Below are 14677 nucleotides of genomic sequence, written 5' to 3' on the forward strand. Positions count from 1 at the left end.
ATTCTTTTTATTCAGGATTCCAATACGCCATTTTATTCCCCACTTCTTTGGTTAAAAATTCCTATTTTTCAACAAAATCTCCGTTCAGTGCGACGGCCTTACGCTATTCTACTGGGAGACCCTGCATGTCCGCATTGTACCAACCTACTGGTCGATGTCGGAGCCAAAGACTTGTTGCATCAATAACCACGTACTGGGTCCCGCGGAGTCATCCGTCATTTGGCCTAAGAGAGGGAAGTCGCGAGGTGCGAGATCTTCACATCAAAATACACACAGTTTACGAATTTAAGGAAATCTGATAATTTGGAAGCAAAATGACATATGGCGAACAAAGCAAACAGGAAAGTGGCTACTCCTAGCCAAAAGGAGTCTAAAAGTAAAACCTCCGCCCGAACAGGCAGTGAAGGCACTACATTCCGACCGACCGCCATGTCGTCTGACCCGAGGGTGTCACTGGATGCGGATACGGAGGGGCATGTGGTCATCACACCGCTCTCCCAGCCGTATGTCAGTTCGCGAGACCGCAGCCGCGACTTCTCAATCAAGTAGCCCCTCAGTTTTCCTCACGAGGGCTGAGTGCTCCCCGCTTGCTAACAGCGCTCGGCAGACCGGATGGTCACCCATCCAAGTGCTAGTCCAGCCCGACAGCGGTTAACTGCGGTGATCTGACGGGAACCGGTGTTACCACTGCGGGAAGGCCGTTGGCCCAACGGAAGTCTGCTAAAATCAAACATGGGCCTTGAGCTCAGGGTGAACGTGCTAAGAATGTAGCTGTGGTAGTCAATCATAAGCTGTGGGAAGACCGAAGAAGAAGAGAATCGAAGCATTTAAGACGGGGTGCGATAGAACAGTGTTGAAACTTACCTCGACTGAAAAGGATTGAGATGGTTCTCTGCAGAGTCGATGAAGTAAGGAACATACGCAAGCCACTAGCAAGAATGGCGGACAGGATGATAGGACAAGTCTTAAGGCGTCAAGGAATAACTCCCATGATATGAGAGGGAGCCGTACACGGTAATAACTGTAGAGGGAGAAGGAGACTGAAATACAACAAACACTAGATGACGAAGGGTGGAAGTAATACTCCCGGGTGAAGAGGTTGGCACAAGAGAGGAGTTAGTGGCGATCGGCATCGAACCAATCAGAAGACCGACCTCACCAAAAAAGTGGCCCACAAGTGCGCCACGACGTTTGGATCAAAGATCCACTTCGAACTTTGTACACCTTTAGTAGTCCATTAGGAGAACAAAATGTGCAAGTAGTAAGGCGTACTACCTTAGCAATTTCGAGTAAATGTCAAGAGATGTTTTATTCGTCAGTGATGCACCGGTGCGTTGCGCTCCTAGGCAGGAGCGGACGGCAGTCATGAGGTCAGCGTTCAAATTGGATCGAGTTTCGCTCATCTTTTTAGTTTGTATGTTTTCCAACACTAATGATATTATTTAGTGCATGTTACATTTGAAAGTTCATCTGATGAAAAGAGACGCATATTCGCATGAACTTTATTGAATTTCCAACGTTATTTAGCTGTTTACTAATTTTTATTATTACAACAAATATTATGCGACTTTTATTTCCATAGGTAGTTGAAAACTTTGTCAAGTGCCTTCAAACTTTTTCATATCTGATTGACAACGAACGAGAAATTGCTTCCGATGGAGGTGCTGTTAAAATATATTCAATCGTACATCGCCAATTTTCGACACCGATATTTACGAAAATGTTGCATTAAGCATGATTTGCATCAACACTGTCCAAATCTTAAAGAGCTTTGTTTCCTCTAGTTGAAAATTCGATGTAGTAGACGCCGTTTCAATTTGTTTTCCGTTTCTGCATGAAAAATATCATCCTGCAGTTTATAGTGCCGAAAACATATCTGATAACTAATAGTTAATTACCTTCATATTCAGGCATATTGTAACTAATTCTATTATTGAATAAAGTTATTTACACCTTTATTTGTCGATGTTTGACCTGGACATTCCAAGACTGTCCCTCGTCTTTGAAACCTTTGCCTGCAGATCGAAGTGTCCAGGACCAAAGCAGTTCTCGATTCCTAATCCAGTAGCAGGTATAAGGGATTTGGGAAATCCCCACAGGCATACATTTTCAGGAAAATTTATTTGTCTGGTCGCTTATGTGTCGATAATTGTAAATATTACATTTTTTGTGACTATAAAAATTAGCAAACAACCGAATAACATTGGAAATTCAATAAAAGTTCGTCCAAATATGCATGTTTTTCCTTATATTACCTTTAAGACGTAATATAAAAACGAAAAAATCAATTATTGATAAAATTACTTACACGGACTGATAAAAAATCTACTCACCAAGCGGCAGTAGACCACACACATAAAAAAGACTGTTGTGATTGGCAAGCTTTCGGAGCCAGTGGCTCCTTCTTCAGTCAGAAGGGTTGAAGGGAAAGAAAGAAGGGCGAAGGAAAAGGACTGGAGAGGTCTAGGAAAAGGGATAGTTTTTGGGAAAGTCACCCAGAACCGCGGATCGAGGGACACTTACCATACGGGATATCCCGTACGGAAGTTTCCCCTGACTCGCGGTGCTAGAAATCTACCCCTTTTCCTAGACCTCTCCAGTCCTTTCCCTTCAACCCTTCTGCTTGAAGAAGGAGCCACTGGCTCCGAAAGCTTGCCAATCACAACAGTCTTTTATGTGTGTGTTCTCCCGCCGCTTGATGAGTAGATTTTTTTTATCTACCCAAGTAAATCATTTTAACATGTAATGTATGAAGTAATATAACTAGTATTGAAAAAACTATGAATTAAAGAAAAAAAGATGAGCGGGACTCGATACCGCGATCCACCGACTACGGAGCTTGTACGCTTATCATACGATCGCCGCCATTTCGTACTCATGGTCACAACGCACCGGTACATCACTGTCGCGTAACCTGTTTCGATTTTATCTAATTCGCCTTACTACTTGCGCATTATGTCATCGCAGAGGATTACTATAAATGTACAAAGCTTAAAGTAAATCAGTGATCCGAACGTTAGTATCGCAGGAACGATCTGTAGCCCTGAAAGTTGATGTTGCAAGAGGCGACGCGAAGCGCGCTGAACAGGGGACCTTGAGTGGTGGGGCGGACTACTTAAAGACTGCCAGATAACGGGCGGCCCGGCCGGATGTCCGTGGGCTGAGCAGGAGCCATCTGGCGACACAGCGGGCTGCTTTAGGCCTGCTTCAAGTGTTGAATAATGGCCGACATTAGCGCAATCTCGCCACAATGAGGCCCGTTATTAAAATCTATGGCAGGAAGTGGCTGCGCCGCTGTGGGACTCCGCCGCGGCAGTCTCTCTCTGTCCGTCCCTCTGTCACATACCCCAAACCCTCCCCCCCCCCCTTCTCTCTCTCTCACTTACACACACACACACACACACACACACACACACACACACACAGCCCACACGGGACCGTGCATGCACTTATTTCAGTCTAAGATTTCTTTTTTTTTCCGGTGGTTATGAATATTTGACACACAGAACCCCTTATGCCACAATGCATATCGAATGCCCCACAGAAGGAAAGTATCACCTAGTCTGCCCCGAGGAAGCGTAATCGACGTCTGTAATATCACATTTGCTTAGTACATTTGTACGTGTATGTGTAGAGAGTAGACACCAAAGATATTGTTGCTAAGTGTCACCGCTAAGAGAAACGCGAACATGGATAAATTGTATCTTAGTGTTGCTGCGGAGTTGGAAGATGGGGGTCTTCTTTCGGTAATAGCTATTCGTACACCACAATACAGAGAAGTAATAAAGGGGTGCTCACCAATGGAGAATATATTATTTTTGAAAGTTATTAATAACAGTAACAACGAGTTTCAGAATTTCTACGTCGATACGGCGTGGGAATAACGCTGAGGAAATTGGCCAGGAACCTACACCTTCGGCACGGCAATTTACTTCGGGGCCGGGTCGGCGATTAACAAAACTATTTTCAGCTCTCTATTGACACACAAATCTGCGACATAGTAATTCAAACACGAGATTAATTTGCTTGAGTGTGACATTAGATAGCACTACATAACAATAACAAACAAACAAATTTCCAAAAAATTTTAAGCATTAATAAGAAACAAAAAAAAATGGTTCAAATGGTTCTAAGCACTATGGGACTTATCATTTGAGGTCATCAGTCCCCTAGACATAGAACTACTTAAACCTGACTAACTTAAGGACATCACACACACCCATGTCCGAGGCAGGTTTCGAACCTGCGACCGCAGCAGCAGCGCGGTTCCGGACTCAGTGGCCGGCTAATAAGAAACATTTCACGTCTATAGTTCCCAGAAAACATAAATGATTTAGTATTTGTCCCCCTTCAGGAACTGTATTTCCATTTGTTGAAATAATCGGCGACCAGTTACACAAAAGAAATTTTATTTCTTTGGCGATATCAGGAACGTAGTGAACTTCTTTTGAAAGTTATAACTATCTTATTATTTGCGGGCGCCAAAAATAAGATGTATGCAGCGTATTGGTTCAAATGGCTCTGAGCACTATGGGACTTTTTAACTTCTGAGGTCATCAACCCCTAGAACATAGAAGTACTTCAACCTAACCAACATAAGCACATCACACACATCCATGCCCGAGGCAAGATTCGAACCTGCGACCGTAGCGTTCGATCGGTTCCAGACTGTAGCGTCTAGAACCGCTCGCCCACCTCGGCCGGCGCAGCGTATTGCTGTGGTCGTGAGGATCATTGTGAGCATAGCAATAAGCTTAATACGTCTGATTTTCTGACGCTTGCAAGTAACGAGATACTAACCTTCTAAAGGCGAGCACTGGTTGAAATGGTAGCTCACTCTTCATTTTGTTCTTTTAGTTAGCCTTAATTCTGTCTATTTACTGGCTACGGTTTACACAGGACTTGCATTTCTGTTAAGTGACAGCTTCTTTTAAACGTGGATACATTCGATTAGGTTAGGTTAGTGATTAACGTCCCGTCGACAACGAGGTCATTAGAGACGGAGCGCAAGCTCGGGTTGGGGAAGGATTGGGAAGGAAATCGGCCGTGCCCTTTCAAAGGAACCATCCCGGCATTTGTTTGAAGCGATTTAGGGAAATCACGGAAAAGGCCTAAATCAGGATGGCTGGAGACGGGATTGAACCGTCGTCCTCCCGAATGCGAGTCAATTCGAGATAATGCCTACAACAAATGGAAACCCGCCGATACTATACGACTACGAGATATATGGGAACATCTGGAGCATATCACACAGTGTAAGAAGGGTGAAGGTGCCATCGATGAGCCGGCTCCATCGATGTGCTGACTCGATTTCTCTGTGGCTACTGACAATACGTGCAGCTAGTGGTCATTACGAATATGTGTACCCCCTTCTGCCACAGATTCACCATGGCAGTGAGTTGTTCCGCAAAGATAAAAAGCAAAGTAAAACAAAGGAGAGATTTTCACTATTTGTTCGTTATTCAAATGGCTCTGAGCACTATGGGACTCAACTGCTGTGGTCATAAGTCCCCTAGAACTTAGAACTACTTAAACCTAACTAACCTAAGGACAGCACACAACACCCAGCCATCACGAGGCAGAGAAAATCCCTGACCCCGCCGGGAATCGAACCCGGGAACCCGGGCGTGGGAAGCGAGAACGCTACCGCACGACCACGAGATGCGGGCTGTTCGTTATTGATCAGTATCAATGATTGGAACGTCATTGTGATATGGTACTAGTGATTAAAATTCTGCTGACAACATTGGAAAGTACTAGCAATTAACGCCACGTTTTTCATATTCACAATATAAAGTTAAGTGCTGTGGAGACCAGGTGCTGTTAAGTGATACAGTGCGGGTTGCCTTGAATGAGCCACCACGAATTTTGTCTAATCTGAGGTCTAAGCCGGTCACTATGAGCAAAATTTAAGTAATTTTTTATAATCAGTCAAACGCTATTTTTAATGTTTAAATTTTTTTTACATGTTTAAATTTTTTTTACATTGCGAAGAGACATTTCTAAAAGTCCGATTAAAATTGCTTGATAGCTGACACACGTTGGAGCTGGCTGGCTTCCTCCAATCACAGTGCTCAACGTCACGACCGAACCGTTCGTCGTTGCCTAGCTACCACAATTGGTCAGCTCACTTCCAATTCCTTGCTCGGCTTTCTTCCTTGATGTGTTTCTATTTCGTATTTCATTGCAGATGATAACCACATCAAAGACAACACACACACACACACACACACACACACACACACACACACACACACATGTACAACGATGGTAATAAAATACACACATTTCATACTTCATACGCAGCACTAACCAAACACTACTGGATACTTCCGCACAAGACGCGATGCAGCGTCATACATACAATATTCATAATCACAGAGATTGGCTTGCGTTGGATAAGCTTCGCACAACATTGCTTGAAGCCGAATTTTTGAACTCCACAATTCATCATTGCGACTGGATGGCTACACTTTGAAAAGTGCCATATCGCAATGGTTGGAGTATAAACCTGGTGTGTAGAAAGGTCGTCCGACGAAGAGAATTATTTTAATTTCTAAATCTAATCAAAAGATTTTATTATTTTTATCTATTTAAGTGGTTTGAATGTATTTTTTATTTCTAGTATTTTGCCGCGTCATTTTCATCATCGTATTGATTTTTTTATTTACTCTTATGTTTCTTCCTTTCTTTTTCCATTGTTACCTGCCTGTGTCTCCTGTAATCTGCAACGAAGAGTCAAGGAGGATTTGTCGTCGGCTGATAACGAGGCAGCTCGTGTTGCTAGTATCAGATTAGTTTCACGTAACTAATGACAGAGAGGAGTTATAGTTTGCTGAAAGCGAATCTTCTATGTCTTGGGTTGTAGTTTTAATCGCTGTGAACAAAGCGATCGTGATTTTAGTTTTGGCGTGGATTGTTGACCGTAATACACTGTACATCACGAAAATGTTGTTAGCTTGGTACATAAGTTTCGTTTCAGAACTACAAAACGCGTCGTCTGCCGCAGTTTAGCCGTTGGTCACTTGCAGTCAGCTGTCGACAGAGAAGACAGCCCAAACAAATACTGCTCATTATGTCTTTCTTGTAGCGCCCAATGACGACGGAAAGCGTGGGTTTGTTTCGCGTTACAAACAAAATGATGTTTAAAGCCGAATTTTTACGCGCCCATTCGATGGTCCCATGTGAGTCTAGTGCGATACTTCTTTTTCGTTATGTACGAGGGTCACTCCAAAAGAAATGCACACTGTTTTCGTAGAAATACAGTTTTCATTCTGTACGTGTGAAAGTTTTACACTGTGTAGATACATCCTTCCCACTTGTTTTCAAACTTAGTTCAACCCGTTCCCGCGAGCGGCGCCGCCACAGCATGTCTTCAAGATGGCTGCTACACTTGACGTTCGTCAGAAGCAACGAGCTGTCATAGAATTCCTGTGCTGTGAAAACGAGACAGTGGGAAACATCCACAAGAGGTTGAAGAAGTTGTATGGAGATGCTGCTGTCGACCGCAGTACTGTTAGCCGGTGGGCAAGCAGGTTACGTGATGAAAGTGGGCACAGCAATACTGAGGATTGACCTCGTACTGCAAACACTCCAGACTATGTGCAGAGAGTTAACGAATTGGTGACTGCTGACAGACGCATCACAGTGAACGAATGGTCACGCTACGTTGGGATAGGGGAAGAAAGTGTTTGCAGAATACTGAAAGTGTTGGCGTTAAAAAAGGTTTGTGCCAGGTGGGTTCCCAGGATGTTGACAGTGGCTCACAAAGAAACAAGAAAAACGGTATGCAGCGAACTTTTGGAACAGTACGAGAATGGTGGAGAATAATTTCTTGGAAGAATTGCGACAGGCGATGAAACATGGCTCCATCGTTTTTCACCAGCGACTCTCTTCGTGGAACAGGGTTTGAAGACGATGACTCCCTTGTGCACGCTGCCAAACAGTGGCTCCAACAGGTTGGTCCAGAATTTTACCGTGCGGGTATACAGGAGCTGGTTCCAAGATGGCGTAAGGCAGTTGAGAGTGATGGAAATTATGTGGAGAAATGAAAATATTTTTCCTACAGGATGTACAGGGTGTTTCAAAAATGACCGGTATATTTGAAACGCCAATAAAAACTAAACGAGCAGCGATAGAAATGCACCGTTTGTTGCAATATGCTTGGGACAACAGTACATTTTCATCCAGACAAACTTTCGAAATTACAGTAGTTACAATTTTCAACAACAGATGGCGCTGCGGTCTGGGAAACTCTATAGTACGATATTTTCCACATATCCACCATGCGTAGCAATAATATGGCGTAGTCTCTGAATGAAATTACCCGAAACCTTTGACAACGTGTCTGGCGGAATGGCTTCACATGCAGATGAGATGTACTGCTTCAGCTGTTCAATTGTTTCTGGATTCTGGCGGTACACCTGGTCTTTCAAGTGTCCCCACAGAAAGAAGTCACAGGGGTTCATGTCTGGCGAATAGGGAGGCCAATCCACGCCGCCTCCTGTATCTTTCGGATAGCCCAAAGCAATCACACGATCATCGAAATATTCATTCAGGAAATTAAAGACGTCGGCCGTGCGATGTGGCTGGGCACCATCTTGCATAAACCACGAGGTGTTCGTAGTGTCGTCTAAGGCAGTTTGTACCGCCACAAATTCACGAAGAATGTCCAGATAGCGTGATGCAGTAATCGTTTCGGATCTGAAAAATGGGCCAATGATTCCTTTGGAAGAAATGGCGGCACAGACCAGTACTTTTTGAGGATGCAGGGACGATGGGACTGCAACATGGGGCTTTTCGGTTCCCCATATGCGCCAGTTCTGTTTATTGACGAAGCCGTCCAGGTAAAAATAAGCTTCGTCAGTAAACCAAATGCTGCCCACATGCATATCGCCGTCATCAATCCTGTGCACTATATCGTTAGCGAATGTCTCTCGTGCAGCAATGGTAGCGGCGCTGAGGGGTTGCCGCGTTTGAATTTTGTATGGATAGAGGTGTAAACTCTGGCGCATGAGACGATACGTGGACGTTGGCGTCATTTGGACCGCAGCTGCAACACGGCGAACGGAAACCCGAGGCCGCTGTTGGATCACCTGCTGCACTAGCTGCACGTTGCCCTCTGTGGTTGCCGTACGCGGTCGCCCTACCTTTCCAGCACGTTCATCGGTCACATTCCCAGTCCGTTGACATTTTTCAAACAGATCCTTTATTGTATCGCTTTTCGGTCCTTTGGTTACATTAAACCTCCGTTGAAAACTTCGTCTTGTTGCAACAACACTGTGTTCTAGGCGGTGGAATTCCAACACCAGAAAAATCCTCTGTTCTAAGGAATAAACCATGTTGTCTACAGCACACTTGCACGTTGTGAACAGCACACGCTTACAGCAGAAAGACGACGTACAGAATGGCGCACCCACAGACTGCGTTGTCTTCTATATCTTTCACATCACTTGCAGCGCCATCTGTTGTTGAAAATTGTAACTACTGTAATTTCGAAAGTTTGTCCGCCTGAAAATGTACTGTTGGCCCAAGCATATTGCAACAAACGGTGTATTTCTATCGCTGCTCGTTTAGTTTTTATTGCCGTTTCAAATATACCGGTCATTTTTGAAACACCCTGTATAAAATGGACATTGACAATGCTAAGTACAGCGTTGCTGAAAATGGAATAACTGTTAACACTGAATACACGTCGATGAAACGAGTGCCGCGATAGATTCACTTAGGACGGTCCAATCGAAATTCGAAAGGACACGTAAAACCCCATTTTAAAAATCATTTCGAAACAAACCGACTCTTCCGGTGGACTATGAGCGTCGCACGAAGACGTGATGAGGAGTATTTGTTTGGGCTGACTCCAGCTACACATTGCAAATAGGAAATTGTGAACTTTTCCCGAAACAGACAAAGTGCGCCTGACGACTCTTAGGAGATGCACTTGCCTGGGATCTCAATGGCAGCAGTAGAATTGTCTTGAGTGACGAGTCTCTCTTTGAACTGATCCCCAGTGGGTACTAATCCGACTGTTGCCCGCCGTACGGCCACACAACTAGGAGTGCCATTTCGTTTCAAAACAAGGGCCCTTTGCTTGTCACCAACTGCATCCTCATAACACAGCGGTTCCGTCGACGACATTCTACGCCACGTTCTGGTTTCTTCATGGCAAGCCATACTTACATTTCTGCAAGGTAAAGCCCGCCCGCATATGGCCAGACTTTCCACTGCTTGTCTTTGTGCTTGGCTAACCTTATCTTGGCCAGCAATGTCGTTGGTTCTCTCCCGAATTGAGAACGACTGAAGCATTGTGGGCAGCGCCCTTCAACCACCTCGGAATTGACGATGTAATGCGTCCGTTGTACAGAATTTGGCATGATATCCCTAGAAAAAGAGCATCCATAAGCTCTATCGATGAATGCCAAGCCGAGTAACTGCTTGCATCAGGGCCAGACGTGGACCAACTCCTTACTGACTTGCTCAATTTGAGAAGCTCTTCCTCTTGAATATATCATCCAATTTTTCTGAAACAGTAATCATCTGTTTGTCTGTGCCGGTCGCGGTGGCCGAGCGGTTCTAGACGCTGCAATCTGGAACCGCGCGACCGCTACGATCGAAGGTTCGAATCCTGCCTCGGGCATGTATGTGTGTGGTGTCCTTAGGTTAGTTAGGTTACTTTAAGTACTTCTAAGCTCTAGAGGACTGACGACCTCAGAAGTGAAGTCCCATAGTGCTCAAAGCCATTTGAACCATTTTTGTTTGTCTGTACGTGTACATTACATCTACCAGTTTCCATCTCACTCAGATAATTCCTTCATGGTCATTGTTTTTTTCTGTTTTGTATTACTCATCTATGGATAATGTAAGTGAGAAGACTCTGCCATATCGTCTTATTTAGAATACTGATACATATGTTGAGGTAGGCACAAGTGTAACACTTTAAAGCGAGGTGTATATTCTGATAGTTTTTGAACAGCTGTTAAGGAGAGGAAGTTCATTACCAAATAAAAAAAATATACAGCATTATTTAAAAAAAGACTTATTTCTGTTGATATACTTGTAACGATGTTACAAGAAAGGCAGTCATGCTGGTTACTGTCCTGCTGGTAACTAAACAACATTTCCTTGGTACATTTTTTTTCTACTGCTAGATAAAGTCTTATTCGGTGCGGTTAAGGTCATTGGGATGCCCTGCACAGATGTGCAGAACTAGATAAAAAAAAAAGAAACTTGTAGCAAACGTGCAGCGACATCACCGAAAGGGTAGAACCAGCGGGCAGGGAACACCGTAGCGAAAGGGGAGACTGGCGAAAGTTAAGACCGGGGCCAAGTACTTACTCGAAAATTACAGGACTTAACAGCGCCCCAGCTTACGTGGAGAATCGCTAATTGTGCCGAAAAAAAGGGGTTAAATAAACGTGCGCAGCCCGGCACAGCAGCGGCGCACAATCTCGCGGGCAAACACTCGTTACTTATGAAACCGCTGGCGCAGCGCGTCCCGCACTAAGCTCGTTAGCACCATAATTTCTTAATAGGTTTGCTTTTGCGGTGGCAGGGAGCACCGCGGGAAAAAGAGGAGCGCGAGGGGGGGGGGGGGGAGGGGGGGGACAAGAAAAACCGATTTCACGCTTCTGACGGATCGGCGGGCGCGCGGCGCGTTTCCGGTTTAATGAGTGAGTATTACCTGTTAGCGGGGGTTGGCAAGGCACGCCCGTGAAATTGCGTGCCGCGCCCGCTCTGGGTTTTTACGGGAGCTTCGCGCCGGTTCAACATACTCGGCCTTCATTTTCTTTATTTACTGTACAGCGCCGCAGTGGCGATGGACATCCGTCCCATTAAATGGCAAGATAACAGCTACGCACCATTAAATTTTTACAAGACTCGATATAAAATTTGCTGAGAGCTGCGCGTGGAAAGACGACGTCAGTTCTTTATAACAACACGTTACACATTAAAAACAGTTTTCAAACGTGAAAAATAAAAAATAAATAGTATGATCGTCCGTGTTTTATTTGCAAAATGAGTCCGTGATACTAATGTTATGCGAGGGGCATTCATAAGTAACGCAACATTCTTTTTTTTCTGAAGGCAGGTTCGTTTTAGTCAGGGTTGCTCTACATCATGTTATTCCCAGCAAAGCACTGTTTCTCAGAGTAATTAATCTTCGTTCAATGCGACGACCTTACGCCACCTTACACATTAAATCCAATCAAACTGGAATTTCTGCCTATCGACCAAGCCGGCTTCAGACCCAATCGAAACTGCGAGGATCAGGTCCTAGCATTAACAACGTTCATTGAGCGGGGCTGTGAACAACGCCTGAAAACAGGTGCGGTTTTCATCGGTTTGACAGCAGCATTTGATACTGTCTAGTTCCTAAAGGCTACTAGACGTAAAACGATGACGTCTCTTTTAGAGATCATGTAGCGAAATAGAGTCTTGCAAACCTCAGTGGGTGGCTCTTTCAGTAAATCAAAACTCCTGAGTAATGGTCTCCCAGAAGGATCAGTGCTTGCGCCTCTGCTTTTCAATGTCTATGTAGCCGACCTAACAACTACCGCATCCAGAAGATTTATTTACGCATTTGACATCACTCTTGCATGCCAACATACTAATATGATTTCACTTGAACAGACTCTCACCCAAGATCTAGAATTTATGACTGAATACTTCAATAAATGGCGACTAATCCCAAGCGCACTTAAAACAGACCTGATGCTTCCATCTAAATAATAGGCTGGCTGAAATACCTCTACAGATATCTCTGATTGGTACTGCGCTTCCTTACAATTCCCATCCAAAATATCTGGGCGTAACACTGGATCGCACTCTTTCTTATAAAAAACATCTATCAAACCTGGCCGCAAAACTGAAATACCGAAACAACCCAGAGACACTCTGTACCACCGCTCTAAGCTTAGCCTACTCAACAGCTGAATACTGTGGATCGGTGTGGCTAAACAGCCAGCACGTGGGCAGAAGATGCGAATAATTGCTGGAACTCCATTCTACTGGCTACCAATTCTCAACAACATCGAACCGCCTTACATACGACGATGCAACATACTCATGAGAGAGTTTGAAAAGATCTCCTGTAATACAGCCCTGCCAATCCACCAGGACCTTAATGTATTTAGAAGACTCAAATTCAGAAAACCCCCTGCGAAGACTGCACAACAACTTCTGAGCCAAAACTACGATGGCGTTGAAATCTGGCGAATAGACTGGAGAAACAGAGCCAATCCAAGATGGCGTACTTTATTTGAGACTCCCAACCATCCAGCGAGCTTTCCCCTGCCAAGGAGAACCTGCGTAACACTAAACAGAATACGGACAGGTCATGGCCGATGCGGATCCTCGATGTACAGATGGAACTTGAGACCTGACCCTTGGTGCGACTGTGGTGCCAAAGAACAAACAGTCCACCACATCGTCAGCGAGTGTCCACTGAGGGCGTTCACGGGCATGATGACGACTTCCTGAGGGCAGCACCACAAGCTGTGGATTGGCTGCAGAATCTAAGTGTGGAATTGTGATTGCTGAAAATACAGGGCTATTACAAATGATTGAAGGGATTTCATAAATTCACTGTAGCTCCATTCATTGAAATATGGTCACGACACACTACAGATACGTAGAAAAACTCATGAAGTTTTGTTCGGCTGAAGCCGCACTTCAGGTTTCTGCCGCCAGAGCGCTCGAGAGCGCAGTGAGACAAAATGGAGACAGGAGCCGAGAAAGCGTATGTCGTGCTTGAAATGCACTCACATCAATCAGTCATAACAGTGCAACGACACTTCAGGACGAAGTTCAACAAAGATCGACTAACTGCTAACTCCATTCGGCGATGGCATGCGCAGTTTAAAGCTTCTGGATGCCTCTGTAAGGGGAAATCAACGGGTCGGCCTGCAGTGAGCGAAGAAACGGTTGAACGCGTGCGGGCAAGTTTCACGCGTAGCCGCGGAAGTCGACGAATAAAGCAAGCAGGGAGCTAAACGTACCACAGCAGACGGTTTGGAAAATCTTACGGAAAAGGCTAAAGCAGAAGCATTTCTTAAACAGGAGATTGGAAAACCGATGGATCGGTCGTGGTGGAGATCATGATCAACAATTCATGTCATGGCCTCCACGCTCTCCCGACTGAACCCCATGCGATTTCTTTCTGTGGGGTTGTGTGAAAGATTCAGTGTTTAAACCTCCTCTACCAAGAAACGTGCCAGAACTGCGAGCTCGCATCAACGATGCTTTCGAACTCATTGATGGGGACATGCTGCGCCGAGTGTGGGAGGAACTTGATTATCGGCTTGATGTCTGCCGAATCACTAAAGGGGCACATATCGAACATTTATGAATGCCTAAAAAACTTTTTGAGTTTTTGTATGTGTGTGCAAAGCATTGTGAAAATATCTCAAATAATAAAGTTATTGTAGAGCTGTGAAATCGCTTCAATCATTTGTAATAACCCTGTACTGGAATCTGAACTTTATGGAATCTTATTGTTTTTTAATGTAGTTATACCTTTATTGTTATGTGCCAATGGCCAATTTACATTATTTTATTATGTTTGTATCCTGTATTTTAACAATGTATATTGTCTTTTATGCTGTTTCGAATGTAGTGCATCGTGCCATAAGCTAAATAAATAAATAACGCCACCTTACTGGCAGGGCCTGTATGCCCG

At 44.5% G+C, this 14677-nt stretch overlaps 1 pseudogene; it reads right to left on the bottom strand.

Moving 5' to 3' along the window:
- Positions 1-588: 588 nt before the first annotated feature.
- On the bottom strand, positions 589-706 carry LOC124717547 (annotated as a pseudogene).
- Between the last annotated feature and the right edge of the window lie 13971 nt (positions 707-14677).

Source organism: Schistocerca piceifrons, chromosome 1 (assembly GCF_021461385.2).
Source record: "Schistocerca piceifrons isolate TAMUIC-IGC-003096 chromosome 1, iqSchPice1.1, whole genome shotgun sequence".
NCBI lineage: Eukaryota > Metazoa > Arthropoda > Insecta > Orthoptera > Acrididae > Schistocerca > Schistocerca piceifrons.